Source organism: Arvicanthis niloticus, chromosome 26 (genome assembly GCF_011762505.2).
Source record: "Arvicanthis niloticus isolate mArvNil1 chromosome 26, mArvNil1.pat.X, whole genome shotgun sequence".
NCBI lineage: Eukaryota > Metazoa > Chordata > Mammalia > Rodentia > Muridae > Arvicanthis > Arvicanthis niloticus.
This window is the reverse complement of record NC_133434.1, coordinates 16,590,024-16,610,063: the sequence shown is the minus strand read 5'-3', so window position 1 is coordinate 16,610,063 and position 20,040 is coordinate 16,590,024. Positions and strand designations below refer to the sequence as shown.

Genomic DNA, 20,040 nt, shown 5'->3' with positions numbered 1-20,040 from the left:
CGAGTCTTCACAGGTCCAAGGGCCTCTCCTCCCATTGATGCCCAACAAGGCCATCCTCTGCTACATATAAGGCCAGAGCCATGGGTCCCTCCATATGTACCCTTTGGTTGGTGGTTTAGTCCCTGGGAGCTCTAAGCAATCTGTCAAGTTCAGGACTGGTTATTTGTTTGTTTTGTAATGGATTTTCATCAGGTGTTTCTTGCTTTATGTATTTGTTTTGTATAAGAATGCCTCTATTTTATTTTTATTTTTCTATTTTTTAGTAAATGCCAGTAAAGAGATAAAGAGTGGGTGAACCCTGCCTCAAGTGATTGTGGGAACTGAAACTACAGTTATACTTCAACAAGGTATTTGATAGTTGATGTTTTAGGGGCCAAGGTTTCCCCCTTTCCTGGGTTTTATAATTAAATACTGCACCACCCTGCTTTTCTTGCTCTGGTAGTGTCACTGGTGGTTCAGAGGACCAAAGATTTTTTGCTGACATTAGGCATGTGGGTAATAATTCACTGCTCCACACACCATTTGCCTATTAAAATTTAACTTTTTAAATTGTTCAGTGGGTGATAATAAGAACCCATGACCTCTAATTTTCTTAGGGAGTTGTTCAGCTCTGTCACATGTTATTTCTAATCTTATGATCTAGCGGGTTCCATAAGTTTAGTGACCTCTACAGCTTCTCTTTGACAAATAAACACCTGTCCCTACCAGGGTGCTGTTAGTATCCCCAAATATTCTCTCTCTCTCTCTCTCTCTCTCTCTCTCTCTCTCTCTCTCTCTCTCCTCCTCCTCCTCCCTCTCTCTCTCTCTCTCTCTCTCTCTCTCTCTCTCTCTCTCTCTCTTCTTGTGGCGGTTGGGGACCTTGGCTTAGCATTTCTGAATGCAGGGTAGGGTTTGTGTATGTGTGCATGCTTGTGTGTGTGTGTGTATTTGTGTGTGTTCGCACGTGCACGCGCACACGCTTTTCAGCATGCTCAAAATATTCTTTTCTGAAAGTGCTTCAAATATGACCTGCATTTCTGAGAGCACTAAGGTTTGTCTTTTTAGCCTCCATGGCTGGGACCTTCTCAAATTCATGCCTTGGTAACACTTTCCACCTTCCAATGGGTTTTTACAGAAAAATTTCTGATATCTTATCAAAGCACTTTTTGTCCTCCCCTGTAAGTTAGGGTCATAGATCTAGTCTCTACTAAGTTGCTGTGTGAATGTGGGCAGATGATGATGTCATCTCTCTGAGCAGGGGTCCTCCGTGGCAAAGTACTGAGGCTCAGCTTATACCCATTCCATAGCAGAAACACAGGACTGAATGAGATAACACTTGCACAGGTCTTGGGTTGGTACTTAAAGATCTGTAGATATTAAGTGATGCCATTCACCACCAGCATCATCATCCTCTTCATTATCATCATCACTACCATCATCATCCTCATTTTCATCATCCCTGCTGTGCATGTGCCAAAGAATTTGCCTAGCATAGTGAGAAACATGTAGCAGACATATATGAGGAAAGCATGTAGAAGAAGAACTTAGGTGAGTGTTAGGAACACATCTGTCTCTGTCTGCTGGAACTTTAGCTGAGCAATCCTGCACAGATACCACTGGCCAATTTGTGGTGCTGCTGGACAGGTTCTAAAACCTGCTTACTGCCTCTTTTCTCTGGCCGTGATAACCTGCCAACCTCTGAGTGCTAGCAATTTGCAAGGTATTGATTTCTCTGACTTTTGCACTCCTTTCTAGAACACACACACACACACACACACACACACACACACACACACACACACCACATGCTGTAAACCTTGTTTCTTCCTGTATACAATTGGATTTCTCTTATTTTCAATGTTCTGACAATAGTCCAGTTTTGATCTTTGCCCTCAATTCTTAGCACTGTTTTCCTCTAAAATCTGTTCTTTCAGCACTAATATCCACTAATGCTCCGAACTCACCTCTGCTGATATCAGTACAACTACCCCAAGCCCATCTTCACTGGCATCATCCGATGCTCAGGCCTGTCTTCCTCAATACTGACTATACTGACTAATACTTCAAATCTCCTTCACAGAAAGTGGGGCAGAGGCGTCTTTGGGACATTAACCAGTACTAATGAGGAAAGAATTAGCTGAAGGGAAATGTGGCAACACGTTTCTGTAGCAAAGATTAAAATGGATTTTGTAAGACACTAAGGTTAGTTTAGAATACAACTTATACTCTAGGTGACATTTCTTGGGTGGCCTGGACCAGCAGGTGGTTCTTCAGTGACAAGGTCCTGAAACAAAGAGGACCAGGAGATAGAGGATAAGGAGATTGGTAAATATGGATGGGGTGTGCTGCGTAAGTCATCTCTTATGCCAAGCAAGCTTACTAAGAACAGCATCATATATTCTGAAACTATCATACAATGGGACATGGTCAGTCAGAAGCTAATTAACCAGTGTTGCACAGAGGGAACACAGGTATCTCAAGAACGTTACAGACTGAGCACACAGTAGCCTTGGCACTGATAACCATAACCCCATAGTGGGAAGGGTTGGATTCTCAGACTCTGAAGCCGAGGTTCAAGGCCCTGGCACCAGGCTATCACTGGCTTAGCCAAGCATGTACCTGGTTTTGAGAAGGAGCTGTGTTCCTTCTCCATCAGCACCTCAGGGAAATAATCCCAAGGCCCTGGCCTTGGGGTTGTTACTCACTCTGCCAAATGCTCCTGGAGCTGGGTTCCCTTTCCATACACAGGGTCTCAGAGAAAGCCTTGGATCAGCTGAGACCTCAACTTGGGTTGTTATAAAGGGCAAGTCATTCTGCTGAACACTTTCTGTGAGTGGTCCCTCTCTTAACGCTAAACAATCCGGGAAGCAGTTTTCACCCTTATTCTCATTCTCTGGATGAGAGAGGAAAAAAAGAAGAAGTAGACATAGTCAATTAACCCAGTAACTCATGAACAAAACGACCTTTAACTGGGACAGAGTTCATTGTGGGGGAACGTGATGTAGTGCTGCTACAGAGGCAGAGTCCCATCTCAGAGAGCCCTTCCTCCTCGCTCCCACTCGGTCTCAAACACTTGTTCCATTTTAGTACTCAACGTGAGGCAAGGAAGAAGCAGACCTCTTGGATCCTCGCTGGGTACCAAATGCTCACCCAGCTGCCTGTGCTGTCTTGGGAAAAGCTGATAGGTGACATAACACCACATTTAGTTTCTTCAGTGCATCCGCTCCCAGATTCTTTGCTCAGTGTCCTGGAAGTCTTGCCTGGCCTTCCCCAACTCTCAGAAAGATGCTTTTGTCTGCAGGGAACCAACTATTGGATGCTGCTGTGACAGGGTGACAGTCAAAAGGTCTCATTCTACAATCTTGTTGTGTCACAGTAGGGTGAATCCCACATACAGACGTCCTGCCTGTTGGTCTTGTAATGTATTTATTGGGAGGGTTACAGCATCACTGCTGTAGGTGACTATGGTCGGGTCCTGAAGGGAGAGGACATTCTTCAGTTCCATTTATTCTGGGGAAACGAAGAAGTGTTTTATTCTTATGGGTTTCCAGAAAGAAGGGGACAGTTCCGTACCATGTGATCTATTGCTAATTCAAGGCTACCTTTGGTCTGGAGGCTGGACTGAAGTTTCGACATGGAGGCAGAAGACTCACCTTGCTTTTTAGCAAGTGTAGTTTATCAATGTTCTGTCCCAGGAAACAGGGGTGGGGGAGGGCTGCTCTGATTTCTGAGGAAGAGGGAAGAAGGGCTAGAGGAGCTCTAATCTGACATCTTTTGTAGAACCTCAAGTTGGATCTTATCAGAAGGTGTATTCTGCTACTTTAGATACAGAAACAAAGCCCTGTCCTTTCTTAGCGGCACATTTCAGTGTACTAGTGTGCTGACTGGTGAAGCAGAGATTTTTAACTGTACCTATTAACATTCGTTGTTATATTGTGTTTAATCGTAGTCAAGATAGCATCAAACAAATGGAAGGGGCAAGGGAGATGATGAGAGTAGCCTGAGATCCTGTAATGAAGAGGTTAACCAAGAAGACTCTACAAAATGCCCATGCACTTTTATACATTTATTTATGTAGACAGTGTTGCCTACTTTCATGGATGAGGGGCAGGTGGATTACATATCTTGATCGAGGTAGACAAAATTAGTAAGTAACAGTGATAGGAAGGGTCACCATGTGGACCCTTCATCTAGCTCCCATTAGTTTTAAAAATATGCTGTGTGGGCAAATATTTTAGATAAAATTTCTATTCAGCAAGTGTAAAGCTTGTTTACCATAACAAGGAAAAGAGGTGCCTCTCCCCACTTCTAAGTCTGTATTCTGCCTTCTTCTCTGCCTCTGGATCCCTCTGCATATGCATGTTTGGTTGTTTTTTTTTTTTTTTTTTTTTTTTTTTTTGGTATTTTTGTTTTGGTTTTGAGACAGAGTCTCATAGTATAGTTTAGGGTGACTTAGGACTCACTTAGAGCTCCAGCTGCCTCAAACTCACAATCTTTCTGGCCCAGCCTGAATGCTAGGATTAAAAAATCATGTGCTCCAAAACCTTGCTACATGCTTTTATATATATATATATATATGTGTGTGTGTGTGTGTGTGTGTGTGTGTGTTACTATATAGACATATATATGTATAATTATATATACTATATATGAGTATAATATCAATATATAATACAAATGTATAGAAATATATATAGAAATTCTCAGCCTGTGAAAAATGCAAAGGAATATTTATTATTGTAATTATAAAATGGAACAGCAATCACTATGTAAGCTGTTCATTTGATGCATAAAATAATTTAAAAGTTTAAAATAGCAAAAGAAGTAAGTAAACTGAGCGGTTTTCATAAAAGGAAAGAATTTGTGTTAGATAGATGACCTTAGAAAGCTGACCTATCTCTACAAATAAATATCCATAAGAATTTAAAGCAGAAAAATAAAATTACTGTATCATCATTATTTATAGATTTAGTCTATGTATATTAAATTAAATAAAGTTTAGGAATGTCTTTTCATTTTAATTCTGCAGTTCCATGTAAGCCAAGCTTCTTTTCCTGCACAGCCCTGGGAGAGGTCGTCACATCTCCTGAATATGAGTTAAGACTGTTGATTCTGACATCTAGATTTTATGAAAAGGGATAACTCTCAAGTTAGATATGAAAAGTAGGTAATAGGGCTTGAGAGATGGCTCTGTTGATGAAGTGCTGTCAGGAAGCCCTGAGTTTGATGCTTAGAACCTTTGATGAAAATAAACGAGCTGGAGAGATGGCTCAGCAGTTAAGAGCACTGGCTGCTTTGCCAGAGGACTTGGATTCAATTCTCAGCACCCACATGGCAGCTCATGATTGTCTGTAACTCCAGTTCCGGGTGATCTGACACCCTCTAATGGCATTGGGGGGTACAAGGCACACAGATAGTACATATATACAGGCAAAAACTACATATGCATAAAATAAAATAATAAAAAATGAAAAACAGGTGAAAACAAACACCCAAAACCAAACCAAACCAACAACCCAAGAATAATACCTGAGGTGGGTCTCTAGTCTCGACATACTTATGCACATATGTAATATAAATATGCAATATAAATATTATAAATTGTATTATGCATTTAGGGACTATGATCTATGTGCCTGGTATGTCAACTACTTTTTGAATACTGCTGTTCCCAGGCCCTCTCACAGAACAATATATGTGTGTGTATGTGTGTGTACATATGTATAGTTTACATATGCATATATTAAGAGGGTAAAAGTTCACATGGATGTATCATCTGCCATCACCATCCATTGCTGCTGCTCCTATCCTACATGAATACCTTGCTCAGCACTGTGCGTGCGTGTGTATGTGTATGTGTGTGTGCGCACGCGTGTGCACAAGTGTGAGTGCGTGTGCGTGTGTGTGTGTGTGTGTGTGTGTGTGCACGTGCGTGCATGCGTGTACATCAGTGGGCAGACACTCATAAGTGGGCATGCATGTGAAGACCAGAAGTCAATCTTAAGTATTGTTCACCAGGAACGTATCCACCCTGTATTTTGTCAGTTAGTTTTGAGACAGTCTCTCACAGGCCAGCAAGTTGCCTATAAGGCTAGGCTGTCTGGAATAGAAGCCCCAGCGATTTGCTGGGCTCTGCCTGCCTAGCTCTGGGATTATAGGTGTGCTCTACCAGGCCTAGCTTTTGCTTCTGAGAGAAGATTGAATTTAGGTTCTCATGCTTGCAAGGCAAGCACTTTACCAGCTATGCCATCTTCCCTCACTGTTTATAGAGAGCCCCTCTCCTCACTATTTTTTAAACCAATCTTCTATGTGGTCTACACTGTTGCATATGCTCTCCTCTTCACACTCATGATCCTCCATTCTAAAGCCTGCTTGGTCTCTGTCACCTCTGCAGTCCATCTCCTTTGCAGAAACACTTTTTTTCTCTGCTTAGGCTCATAGGATCAACTATGAGACACCCTGTACACAGCTAGCTTCTTCATCCTGCTCAGACTTTGTCGCCCTGTGCCCAGCTCCTAGCCCACTTCACCATAGATGCTCTTCTCAGTACACATGGGCTCTGACCGTCCCTCTATTCTGGGTTGTACTTCCCACGTGCATTTTCTCTGATAACACACCAGCTCTTCCACTCATAAGGATTTTCTCCTCAACGCCCACAGATTCTAACATCACTTGTCCAAGTATTCCTCAGCATCCTTCCTGTGGACCACCTCCTCACCACATTTCCACTTGGATGCAGGCAGTGGTCTAATGGAGAAGCCCTCTTGATGCAGGTCAGATTCCATCTCCCTCCTGTAGGAGATGAGGATTGAGGCTCCCTAACTCCTGTTCTAGATATGAAGGCCCCTCTTCTGCCTACCTCATGGCATAAGGGCAGTTTCTCCAGGAAGGAGAAGGAAAAACAGTAAAAGTAGAAAGGTTCCTTTTGAGATACATTTCTCCTGTCTGGCGTGTTTCCTTGCATCTCACTCCACAGTTTCTTTCTCTAGGCTACCACAGTTCTGCAGACAAATTTTGCCTTAATATCTGCCATGAGTAATTTCGTACAATTGAAAAAGATTTACTGTGCAATATATCCTTAATTTGATCCTTGCCCTTAGGTGATATAATCTTCTGAGAGATTTTATTGGCATCTGCCTTAAAATTGCTTTCAGACTTAAATTTTACTATTTGCAGGGTAGGGAAGCAATTGGCGTTTTTAGTCCTGCAAAGAGTGAATCCTTACATTTCTCCACTTTCTTTCATGTCTGCTTTCAAATTGAGAGACTCTTCCCTGGGCTTATTTCTTCCAAGACCTAGGCAAACAAGACAAATATCACAAAGCAAATCCTCTAACGTCATGTTTCCCCCCCTTGAGCTTTTGTTTCACTCACACGGCAATCTACTTCCTAAGTTACACGAGTGAGTTTTACTAAATATGGGGTCACCATGACATGTGGACCACTTTCTAGACTCTGATATTGGTTTCCTTGCCAATAGCCATCTGCAAAGTCATGAGCATATATTTTGGGTTGTGTCTTGCAAAGACATCCAATTTTTAGTAACAGAAGTTGCATTAATCAGAGTAGACTAATTATATTCTGATAACAAACAATTCAGAGTTTGTTTTAAATTATCTTTTAATTTCCTTTTTAATTTTCACAATGAAATCAAAGGTGAAGCTTGTAACTACAGTCATTTGAGCCCAGCCTGGGATCTATTAACTCTCATTTGCCCAATTGATTGGCTTGTTTTGTTTTGTTTCTGAGACAGTGTCTCATGTAGTTTATTTTGGCCTCGAACGTGCTACATAGCTGAAGATGACCTTGTATTCGTCATTGTCCTGCCTGTCTCCTTAGTGCCAGGATTACAAGGATGCACTGTCTTGACTGGGTTTAATACTCCTTGATATCAAACCCAGAGCACTGTGCACTCTAGGCAAGCACTTTACTGACTGAGCTACAGCCCCCTCTCAATTCTGGCATCTTTCTGCAACAAAAGTTGGTTGGTTGGTTGCATTTTGTGTCTTCCTCTGGTAGTAAGGAAGGAGTGAAGACTCTGCTTTACATAGACACTGCTCTGAGTGGCTCAGTCTATCAAAGATGTTGCCTGGAGAGGTGGTTCAATGCTTAAGAGTACTTGTTGCTCTTTTAATGACCTGGATTTGATTCCCAGGACCCATATGGTAGCTCACAGCCATCTGTAACTCTAGTTCCAGGGGATCTGATGTTCTCTCCTGGCTTCCATAGACACTAAGCATACATGTGGTACACACACACACACACACACACACACACACACACAGAGAGAGAGAGAGAGAGAGAGAGAGAGAGAGACAGAGAGACAGAGAGACAGAGAGACAGAGAGACAGAGAGAGAGAGAGAGAGAGAGAGAGAGAGAGAGAGAGAGAGAGAGAGAGAGAGACTGACTCAGGCAAAAACACTCACACATAAAATAAATAAATCCAATCTTTCATCACATCACTCAAAATTACCCATCCCTGATTGCTTCAGCATATGACAGACTGGATGAGAGAAAAAAGTCCTTTCATTGCTCCAGACTATACTTAACATAAATTATTTTTAAAATCATAATACAGTGGTTAGAAATAGTTATGTGATCCTAACTAACTGCAAAGTCTTTCATGGACCACAGCAGAGACAAGGTTGGAGAAGCTCTAGTGATATCCTCTGCTTGTACATTCCATTGGCAGAGTCCACTTGTGGGTCTCAATCTACCATGTATTGTTATTTATAAAACATCCCCCCTATTTATTCAGCAGGCATTCATTGAGGATTTATCATGTTCTAGCTAGTCTTCTAAAAGCTACAGATTATATAGAGGAGTAAAAATTTTAAAAGCCTCCTTACCCTTAAACAGTTACATTCTAGACCTATTATGTGCAAGATAGTGATAAATGCCATGGGGGGGGGGGGTTAAAGACACAGTAGCACCATTCTGGGAAGAGAATGGGATTCATAAATTTAAATACTTCAGTTGGAAAAGCTTATTAACAAAGCCACTGTGGTATGCTGAATGATAATCCCCCCAAATGTCCACATGTCTTTATTCCTAGAAGCTGTGACCATGACACCTTATGTGGAGAATGAGCCTTTGAATAGGTGACTAGATTAAAGTCCTTGAGATGGAGGGATTAGCTGTCATTCAGGTGGAGTTACATTAGATAGCAAGAGTCAGACTCAGAAACAGTAATGTGACTGTAAAATCTGATTTAAAAAAAGATTTGACAATGTTGTGTTATCAGCTTTAAGGAAAGAGGAGAGAACCTGGAGCGAAGGCACAGGAGCCGCCTTTAGAAAAGCAAAGTGTGACCACCTATGGGATGCAAAGGCCCTTCTGACATTTGGCCTCTGGAATCCCCCAGCTACAGAAGTGTAAGATAATAAATACTTGACAGTTTAAGAAACAAGGCTTTGGATGTCTTGTTACAACAGCAATAGGAGACAGAAGAAGTTGGATTTGAGCCAAGAACGAAAGGGAAGGAGGGAGGGAACCAGTTGGATAGCCAAAGGAGGAGCATTTGGTCAGATGAAATATAATGAAAGCTCCCAAGACAGCAGTGTGTCTGCCATATACATGGGACAAAGGGGTGTCAGCATGGCTGAAGCCAAGAGAAGGAGGAAGAGCCTTCTAGGAGTGATGTAGCCAGGCAGTGTCGGGGCTGAGGGTGTTATAATGGCTTTTACTCTGAGTTTGATGGTGGACATTGCAGTGTATTGCCTTGCAGATTATTTTGGTGTGCTTCATATTCTAAAGTGGCCACTGCTAAGAACCAGTGGTGAGAGCAGGACAGCAGGAAGCAGACACTGGAAGTGATGAGACAGTGAGATATGGTTGGGGTTGGGCTCTATTCTGAAAACAGACTGTACGAGATTCACTCAGAGATTGGACACTTGGTGTGACGGAGGAATATAGAATGATTAAAAGTTTACAGCTGGAAATATCCAGATAGATGGACACCCTTTGCCAAGGCAAGAAAGAGTACAAGTTTGGAGAAGAGGAAAAGTTTAGATCCAGAAGCTAGCGAGATGGCTCAGTAATTAAAAGAACGTACTGCTCCTGCAAAGGACATGGGTCTTGTTCCAGGAACCCATGTTCCATAGCCCATCACTGTAACTTCAGTTCCAGGGCATCTGACACCTCTTCTGGTCTTCAAAGGCTCCTGCACTCACGTGGTGCACATACATAGACTTGGGCACGTGCACACACACACACACACACACACACAATTTAAAAAGTTGAATTTTAAATCTTAGGTTTGAGGTAAGTAAACAGAGACTGTTAGGAACCATTCACACATGCTAGTCAGGTATCTAGAAAGAAGTAAGCCCAAAGATACACATTTTCAAGTATCCAATGTGTGCATGTTCTGTAAAGGCCACCTCATTGGGTGAGATGATCAAGGGAGATCAGATAAAGAAAAAAAGATGTCTCAACTTTGAGCCTAGGACACGTCATGCTTTGGAGACCAGGGGAGAAAAGAGAAATAACTACCACAGGATCTAGGAAATGGCAAGGCCACAAGAGATCGGTGTGCTGTCATTAATTGAAAACATTTTAAGGCTAAGTCAAATGCTAGTAAAAGGTGAGGTGATATTCAAAACACTAACCATCAGTATAGTAAAATGCTAATGCTAATTAATATTAATGGGAAAATCTACAACATAAGGGGATTCCCTCTTCTCACCACTCAGATTGAAACCAGGGCCTCAAGCATGCTCAGCACATGCTCTCTACTACGGAGCTACACGCCAAGTTCCCTTTTATCTTCTAATTAAGCTCAACGGGCTGTACTATCAACCTGTCATATGACATCATTTTAGGGCACTCGATTCATTAAGTCTTTGGAGTAATCGTCAAATCACTCGCTAATCTTTAGAAATGGCTTATCTGAGGGGCTTCCCCTTATGGAAATGATGATCCTGCCCAAGCGATGCAATGATGAAGAGAACGGAATCCGGTGTGCAAACTTCCCTGCTAACTTCACAATGCCTGGTGACTCAGGGTGTCAAGTTGACATCAGTAATACTTATCAAGGTGCCAAACTCTCTCAGCTTCGGTTGAAACGCAATTACATTAAAAATGTTCTATCATTCCCAATCTTTTAGCTCTGATAGTACTGAGATTTTGTATATTAAAAGATCTCTATTATCAGCTAAATTAGGAAAGTCAGTTCCGAATGTCACGTTTAATTGGTAGATATAAATCTTCAGGCCATGCAAGGGGCGGGGTACCATGGTAGTCGGGAGCATTGGCTGTGTGCTGGCCCAGCTGAATTTCAGTCTCATTTTCTGACACTCAAGTCTTAAATTTCATCACTGGCCCCCATTGTCATATCTGTAAGGATGCGAAGGAGATTACTGGAATGAGTCTGTGTTCATCAAACAGGGTGCAAAATACATATAGAGTGCTCTTAGTTTTATTATTAAAATTCCTGTTAATTTTTACAAAAGGAGACTATCTGGGGCTTTTGATGAGTCTGTGCAGTTAAGCAGAAGTGATGTTTGACAGCCATTGACATGCTGGGAATCTCTGATCTCAAACTACTTCTACAGGTCCCATCATGAGTTATGCTACCCATTCAATTTCTCTGCCTCCCAGAGGCAAAGTCCAAGGAAGCTAAAGGTTTGGGTGGCCATTGAAATGGACATTGGGGCCAGCCTAAGGAGAACCAGGTTAGAGCTTTGGAGGGCAAATGAACTAGAGACAGTTGCTCACTTGACCAACAGCACTTACAGGGACAACGGATACACAGGTCTACTAGAACCAGAATCTAAGACTGTCTCAAGGGAGCCACAAAGGGTCTGGTGGCATTCTGGGAACATTGAGGACACCAGACAAGCCTCTAAAGTGAATACACCAAAGATCGTTACATGTGGCGCCTGGATTCTGGTGTGGCTTTATGGGGGATTGGCAGGCACATACATCATTGAATGAAAACTGGCTTACCTCTGGGAAGGAAACATGCCCACCCCCTACCCTACAGTGGCCATGACAAACTCTTTAATTTATGCATTCTGTGGAGGTAGGAAACAGATGTCCAGGAATGGCCGTGGTTGGAGAGGGCTCTCAGAGGATTCAGAAATGTAGCCATTTAGAAGCCATTTAATTTTTAAACAACCAGTGGGGCTGTAGCATTCCTTGTGTCTGGATACTTGCTCCATGCCAAGTTCAAGAACATTGAGATCTGGTTCTTAGACTTTTGTGACAGTCCTGGTGAGCCGATGGTGCTGTAAACATGCCTAAATGGATTCATAAGCAACTCTGAGGAGAACTTGTGACCCTCTCAAGTGGTTTTGGTCAGCCAAAGAACAGAGAGATAAAATGGGGACAGAGATAGGGGACCAAGAGGATTCTTTTTAAATAAGAGAAATAACAGCACTGTTTGATATGTCAGTAAGTACCATGTAGCCTAAATATCCTGTATGTGTGCTCCTTTCTCTGCCAAAAGACCAACATTTCAGTATCTTAAGCCATGGCCTGGAAAACCAAATGCCGTTGTGTAATACTGCTTTTGTAGATAGCTCTGTCTAGCTATCTGTCTGTCTGTCTTTCTGTCTGTCTCACTCATCATTTATTACTTGTTATCTACCTATCAGTCTACCATCTCTCTGTCATGTTTTCTATCATCTGTCAATATTCCATCTATCAATTAATCATCTCTATTGCCTATTATCTATTTATCATTTAACAATTTGTCATCTGTAATCTACATATGTGCCATCTATTTTCCACTTGTTCATCAACTGACTAAATATTTTATGTATGTATGTATGTATGTATGTATGTATGTATGTATGTATCTATCTATCTATCTATCTATCTATCTATCTATCTATCTATCTATCTATCTATCATCTGTGTTTGTTTACCTATACCTCTATCTATAAGCCTGCATATTTTTCTGAAAGGAGTCCAAGCTTCTGTCATGTTGACCTGGCCTGACAGTTGATTACTTCAGTGAGACATGACTCCTCTAAAATGGGAGCAAACCTATATACATCTTATTAGTGTTGGTACGGGTAATCAAATGAAGAGAAAACTCAAAATTATTAGTCTTTAAAAAGTCTTATTTACATCCCACAATAAAAGTGTTCTGCCAAGCATCAGCGTCTGCCTCTCTAAAATGTGACCTCCCCACATTTCTAAGCACAGCTACACAGGGCTGATTTGCTCGGCAGCCAGTACTTTTTTTCCAAATGAAAAGCCATCATTAACAATGTAATGAATGCCACAGGAAAGTGTAACAACCTGAAATTGGTATTTTTCTGGGGACCTTCCCGGAAGTATGTCCTACTATAGGCAGTGTAATAACTCCATTTGCAGAAATGTGCCTTTGAAAGGCTAGACTTCAAATGAAGGAGAAGTCAATCACTCCTGTTATTTTTAGTTTCCTTCTCTGTGAAGCATGGAGTTGGGTTCAGGGAGCATAAAGATCACCTTTAAACATATGCAACCAATAACATCGGTCCCAAATGATTGCAAGGAAGGAACTTTGGAGGCTTAAATGACATGGAAACAGGACCTGTTCTCCAGTTCTTAGTGGCAGCCTTTGGTAGATTAACCAGGATGCCAGTGCAGGGTTAGTCAGTTGGACAGCTGTGGTGGTATGGATAAGAATGGCGTCTATTGGCTCATGTATTTTAATGCTTAGTTATCAGGGAGTGGTACTGTTTGAGAAGGATAGGAGGTGTGGTCTTGTTGGAATAAGTGTGACTCCCTCCTGCCTCCACCCACCTGCCTATGGATCAGGATATACCTTTTAGCTATTGCTGTAGTCCTGTCTGCCTGCCTGTTGCCATGCTCCCTGCCATAATGATAATGGACTGAAGCCTGCAACTGTAAGGAAGGCTCCAATCAAATGCTTTCTCTTGTAGGGGTTGTCTTGCTCATTCTGTCTCTTCACAGCAATGAACAGTGACTAACACAGCATTCATGCCTATCTCATCTCCTGTCCACAGTAGACTTCCTGAACTCCCCACAGCCTGCCTTCCAGGTAAGGCTCAGCATCGTTCTTAAGCCCTCACTGCTGCTAACCATTATGGGTCTTCTGTGATTGTGTGGGAATACAAGTTACATTTTTATCATTGTGGTAAGAACATTTCTTCTTGGGGATGGAGGGATGGCTCAGCAGTCAAGAGTACATACTGCTTTTATAGAGGACTAGCACAGTGGATGTTCACAGTTGTCCATAACTCTAGCCCCAGGGCATTTAATGCCTACTGTTTCCATAGACACCTGCAGACACCTGTGAGCGCGCACGCGCGCACACACACACACAAATATGCACACACACACACACACATATACACACATACACAAACACACATATATACACATATACACACACATACACAGTCACACACACATACACAAATACATAAACACACATATACACACATATATACACATACACACATGCACACACACATACAGACACGCACACATACAAACACACACAGAAACATACATACATACACACATGTACTGCTCACACACAGAAGCACACACATACACATGATTAAAACTAATAAAAATAAATAATTAAGAAGATCCATCCTAGAGGGTTTAGTCACAACATGCAGGAAACATCTTATGTCTCTTAGATTTACTTTTATTGTCCTAGATGCTACCAACTGATGTGCAAATGGTCTTCCTCCAGAGAAGGTTCTTCCTGTCAGTCACTGCTTTGCTATTCCTGCGCACCCACAGCCTTTCCAGGTAAGGCTGGGCAAGACAGCTCTTCCCCTTATTAGTGTCACAATAACTTGGTAGATTTTTTGCCACCCCTCCTCCACTCTTCTTTTGATAGATCTTGCTGTGCATCTATCCCAGGCTGACCCTGACCTCATGATTCCCCTGCCCCACCCTCCCATATGTTGAGATGCCAGGCACATGCCAACCTCCCTTGCTAAACTCTTGGCTTCAGTTAATGGAACAAAATGCATTTTGGTATCCTTTCTGTCAGTGACAGAGAGTCTTTTTCCAAGTTTGTTAACTCTCTTTCCCTCTCAGTTACCTGTCCCTCCTGAAGTTTCTAAAATGTTTACACCACCTTCTCTTGAGAATAATAATTAAAAATAAAAGTGTGCAGAATAAAATAGTCTTGTGTATGAGGAGCAGGCTACCCTTAACTGTAGCAATGGCTTCCTACGAGAGAATTTAAAGTCATAGGCGAGGGTGGCTTTCTCATCTCACACTATGCTGTTTGGTCTTCTTGGGGAGGGATACCAGGGGCAAGCACAGCAGGAAATTCACAGTCTTTTAAAAGGGAGCTGGAGTTCTTAGGTACCAATGGATGTCAGAGATGAGCTAAGACAAACATTCACACGGAGGAGCAGTGGCATTTAATAAAGTGATTAAGCAGTGACATTAAATGAATTCTCAGGCTATTTTAAAGTGATTAATGTGGGTGGATGGAGGCCAGGACTCACTCAGGAACAATGTGGGGATATTTTTCTTAATTAAAAATTACCAGCAATGATGAAGGTAAAATTCTCAGAGGGCAGTTTTGTTTGATTGTCCTGAGTGGTAAACGACATTGCTCATTAAAAAGTTTTCTCGCCGGGCGGTGTTGGTGCACGCCTTTAATCCCAGCACTTGGGAGGCAGAGGCAGGAGGATTTCTGAGTTCGAGCCCAGCCTGGTCTACAGAGTGAGTTCCAGGACAGCCAGAGCTATACAGAGAAACCCTGTCTCGAAAAACAATAAACAAAAAACAAAAAACAAAAAACAAAAAACAAAAGACAAAAAAAAAAGTTTTATCTTCCAGGAGACTGAGGCAGAAAGATCACAAGTTCAAAGTCAGCCTCAGCTAAGTAAGTTTGAGCCCTGTTTGCATCACAGGGTTAAGACCTGTTCTCAAACAACAAAAACTAACTTCCCCATTGGAGTAGAAAGTTCTTTTTACCTCTGAAAGAATGACTCTATTCATGAGCAGATTCTGAGGGTCACTATAATTAATTTTTTAGAGGCAGTCTTAGTTATTTCTCTCTCTCTCTCTCTCTCTCTCTCTCTCTCTCTCTCTCTCTCTCTCTCTCTCTCTCTCTCTCTCTTGTTTCCTAAGTGGCTTTCACTAGAGCAGCACTGTCTCCCAACAACACAATGGTTAAGCATCTACCTCCAGGGTAATTGTGGGAATCCAGTGTGGTACTTTGTGCCAAGAGCTCAGCAAAAAGCCAAATGCACTCCAATTGTTAGAGCCTGTAAGACAGCAGTGTCCTGTTTACTGACAGCTTTACTGCTAGCCTTAGGGAGAGCAGCTCTGTGGAATCAGCATCCCTGGCTCTGCCACCATGTGTAAGAAATGTACCTGTACTTACCAGCATCCTTGCTTGGTCATGCAGTACCATTTTAAGTATATGATATATGATATGTATATAAATATATATATATATATATATATATATATATATATATATATATGCATATATATGTGATGTATATATGATACCATTTTAAGTATATGACTAGTTCAATGAATCTGACCCATGCACAATTACAGGTGAATGGAAGTCAGATGAACAAGTCCCATTTAGACAATACTTTCCTAGAGAAGTGTCTTAGGGTTTCTCTGTTGTGAATTGACACCATGACTACAGCAACTCTTATAAAGAAAAATATTTCACTGGGGCTGGCTTACAGGTTCAGAGGTTTAGGCCATTATCATCAGGGTGGGAAACATGGTGGCTTGAAGGCAGGCACAGTGCTGGAGGAGAAAGAGCTGAGAACTCTACATCTTGATTGGCAGGCAGCAGGAAAAGAAATGTAGCCACTAGGTGTGGTTTGAGCTTCTGAGATCTCGAAGACCACTCTCGCCCTGCGGTGACACACCTCCTCTAACAAAGCCAAATCTACTCCAACAAGGCCACACCTATTTCAAGGAGCCTACACCTTGTAATTGTGGTATTCCCTGTGAGCCTTTGAGGGCCACATTTATCCAAATCACCACAGGAAGGAAGAAGTGTACAAATGTGTTTTCTGTTCTAGATGGGATAATGTATAAGGCAGAAAATTTATTTGGCTCACAGTCTTGGAGAGTAGGAAGTTCAAGAGCATGGCTCCACTATCCACTTGGTTGTCTGTGAGTGTCTCCTGCTGTCACACAACAGTAAAAGGAAATTATGACAACAGACTCGTTCTGTGATAACCTATTCTTGTGACAGCGAACTCACTCCCATGAGAACGCCACGAATCCCTCTTATAGGCCTCAGCTGTTAAAGGGCCCACTTCCCAAGATTGCCAGAATGGCAGTGGAGTCTCTCCATGGGCTTTGGAGAGGATGAACCATATTCAAACCCTACAAAGAGATAAATGGAGTGACGATTTTAGAAGTGAGGTGGGATTATTTGGCACAGCTTCCTACGTAGGGAGAGCAGCTCAAGCACAAAGCACAGCCTCAGATTTCATCCAAACATCCTTCTGTTTCTCCTTTAATAACAGGATTCGGGGACCAAAGGGATCTGAGCAAAACTTAGAAGAGAAAACTCAGGTCAGAGCCCTTCTTTGATTGGTTCATTCTAAAGCCATTGTGGGGTGTGTGTGGGGGGGGAGGTCCCAAATAATTCCTAAATAATCAAATAATTTAGTAAAATGTAAATGCACACGGTAATTTATGTCCCTTGTTTATATACTGTGTATAAGTAATTTAAGAATATACTAGACTACGTTTTCTATTTTTCTATACATTTTAATTCTTCAATTCTCAAATTTTATGAACATACATGTCTTTCTAAGAATCACTGCTTTTGGAAGTCCAGGAATCTATATTTTAAAAGCATTGTATCTACTTACTAATGACTCCTTTGGCTTTCTTCAAGGGACACATGGAGAAGGAAAACTCAGGTGTCTCTTCTACAAATCTCATGAGCCCTGGGTACTCCAGTGGGAATGGCTCTGTTCCCTCAGTTCCATGTCTACACACTCCTGTGTTGGAACACGAACACCAATTTGACAGTATCTGGAGATGATTGTGTACTGAGGGGAAACCCCTTATGAATGGGATTAGTACCAGCAAGCCAGGAAGCTTGCTGGTCTCCCTGCCCTGTGAGACCCTGTAAGAGAAAGTGCGGCTGTAAGAAGGCAGACAATTAATGTGGTAGCATCTTGACCTCAGACTTCTCAGTCTCCAGAACTGTGAGAAATCAACTTCTTACTGTGTGTAAGCTACCCAGACTCTGGCACTTTATTATAGCAACCCTAACAGGTAAAAAAAAAAAAAAAAAAAAAAAAAAAAAAAAAAAAAAAAACAACCCAAACAAAAAAACCCACTTAGATAAGAAGTGGCAGGCATTCTCAGGACTATTTCATTCAATTGTGGTAAAAATGAGAAACAAAGAGATTCAGAAGTCCCTTAAGCATTCAAGCCAAGGCAGAGAGAATATGGATGAATAGAGAAGAGTCCAGTCTGCCAACATCCAGCACTGACAGAAGGCTTTCTTGGCACCAGCAATCCTTTTCATTTTCATTTTTCCTGTCCCTCATATGAAATCCTTCCTGCTGCTCTCTCTCCTCCTGTGAACAGAGCGAGCTATTTAACAATCAAGACCATTTCAAGGCCAAGACAACCAATTAAAAGTAACACTTCCCTAAACCTGCAAACAGTCCCCTCTCCAACGCAAACTTTTTAATCAAGGGGACAGCCTTCCACATCTCTTCCTAATACAGCTTGGCCTCCATCCACCAACATAAATCACTCCAAGATGGCCCGAGAACCTATGTAATGTCACCGCCTGATCCTTTTATTAAAGGCCATTCATTGGTCCTTGACTGTGAAGATGTGTTTTGTTTCCCATCCCCAGCATCTGCCCCACAGTCTGAGTCTAAAGACATTTATTCTCTCATCAAGGACAGTTGGAGACCTCTGTTAAGCCCCTTGTCTTTGAAACCTCACCACTAAAGTCCAAAGACGCCTTGAAATGCAATACATTTCAGCCAAGTTGCTAGACTAGAACAGAAATCTCCAGAAAGATACATTCAGCTCTGGAACCTGAGTTTTCCCACTTTCTTTGGTAGAGGAATATGGAAACGCAGCACTTTGCAAATTAGCATTTTCGGGGAGGTATTCAATTCGCAATTGTCCTTGGGAAAGCACTATCTTGAGCCATAGCCAGAGAGAGGGACCAGGAACTGCTTTCTCACTGGCCAAACTTTGGGGACTGGTGAATACAAAAGGACTTTGCCACCAAAAGTTTGTGGAGCAAAAATATCTGTTCCGGGAACACTGTGCAATACAGTTTGGAGCTACCAGGCATGTCCGGGGACGGGGGGGGGGGGGGGGGGGGGGGCGCTGGAGGGAGGGAGAGGAATGGTTCAGAGAGCAGTTTAATGGATGGGGAGGAGCTTTCACGTGGCGTCCCTGAGCTGAGCATGGGATGGGGCTGTGGTGGGAAGCAGCTGACTGGACCAGGGTGCTCTTCAGAGCTTGCCTGTCATGTGTACAAGGGACACGTGTGAGCGTGTGTGAGCGTGCCTGGGCAGGTTAGCGTGGTGTGTGGTTCCTAACAGATCCTTTGGGGCTTCTCTCTGTGCACACATCCCAGGCAGTCTGCAAAGCAATGAGGCTTATTTAACATTCACTGTGGGACAAATAAGAGAAAATTAAAAGAGCAATTTTAGGACGGAATAATTGTTTTCCATACACTATAATTACAACTGCCTGTAAATGCCGCTATCATAAACGAATCTACCGTTTAGAGTTCTCTTAAATTCTTTCCGTAATGAACACGCGTTGAAGGCGGGAGACCTCGGCGATGCTCCAGCTGGGGAAGCTGGGCCTGCACTGACCCCTGGCGTCTGCCTTGGGCAGAGACCTCCCACGGCAGGCACAAAGCCTGGTACCCGGCTGCAAGAACTCCCTTGTCCTTTTCTGTCCTTGGCATTACAAACATTCCGGAGACCCCTGGGACAGAAGTAAATCTTAGAATCTCTGCCTTCCAAGATCTCCCGAGGCGATTTCCTAATATTTGTGTCGGCGTTATTTCTCTTCTCTGGTTCTCTCCCTCAGCAAACGGCACCTTTCAATTGCCACTCAAAAACCTGAAGGTCATTTCTGATTTTCCCT

At 42.4% G+C, this 20,040-nt stretch overlaps 1 protein-coding gene across 6 annotated transcripts in view; it reads right to left on the bottom strand.

Annotated features, from left to right (window-relative positions):
• The window catches only part of Nxpe4 (neurexophilin and PC-esterase domain family member 4), a 247,174-nt gene that overhangs the window by 122,273 nt on the left and 104,861 nt on the right, over window positions 1–20,040 (bottom strand). The gene's annotated exons all lie outside the window — the stretch shown is intronic.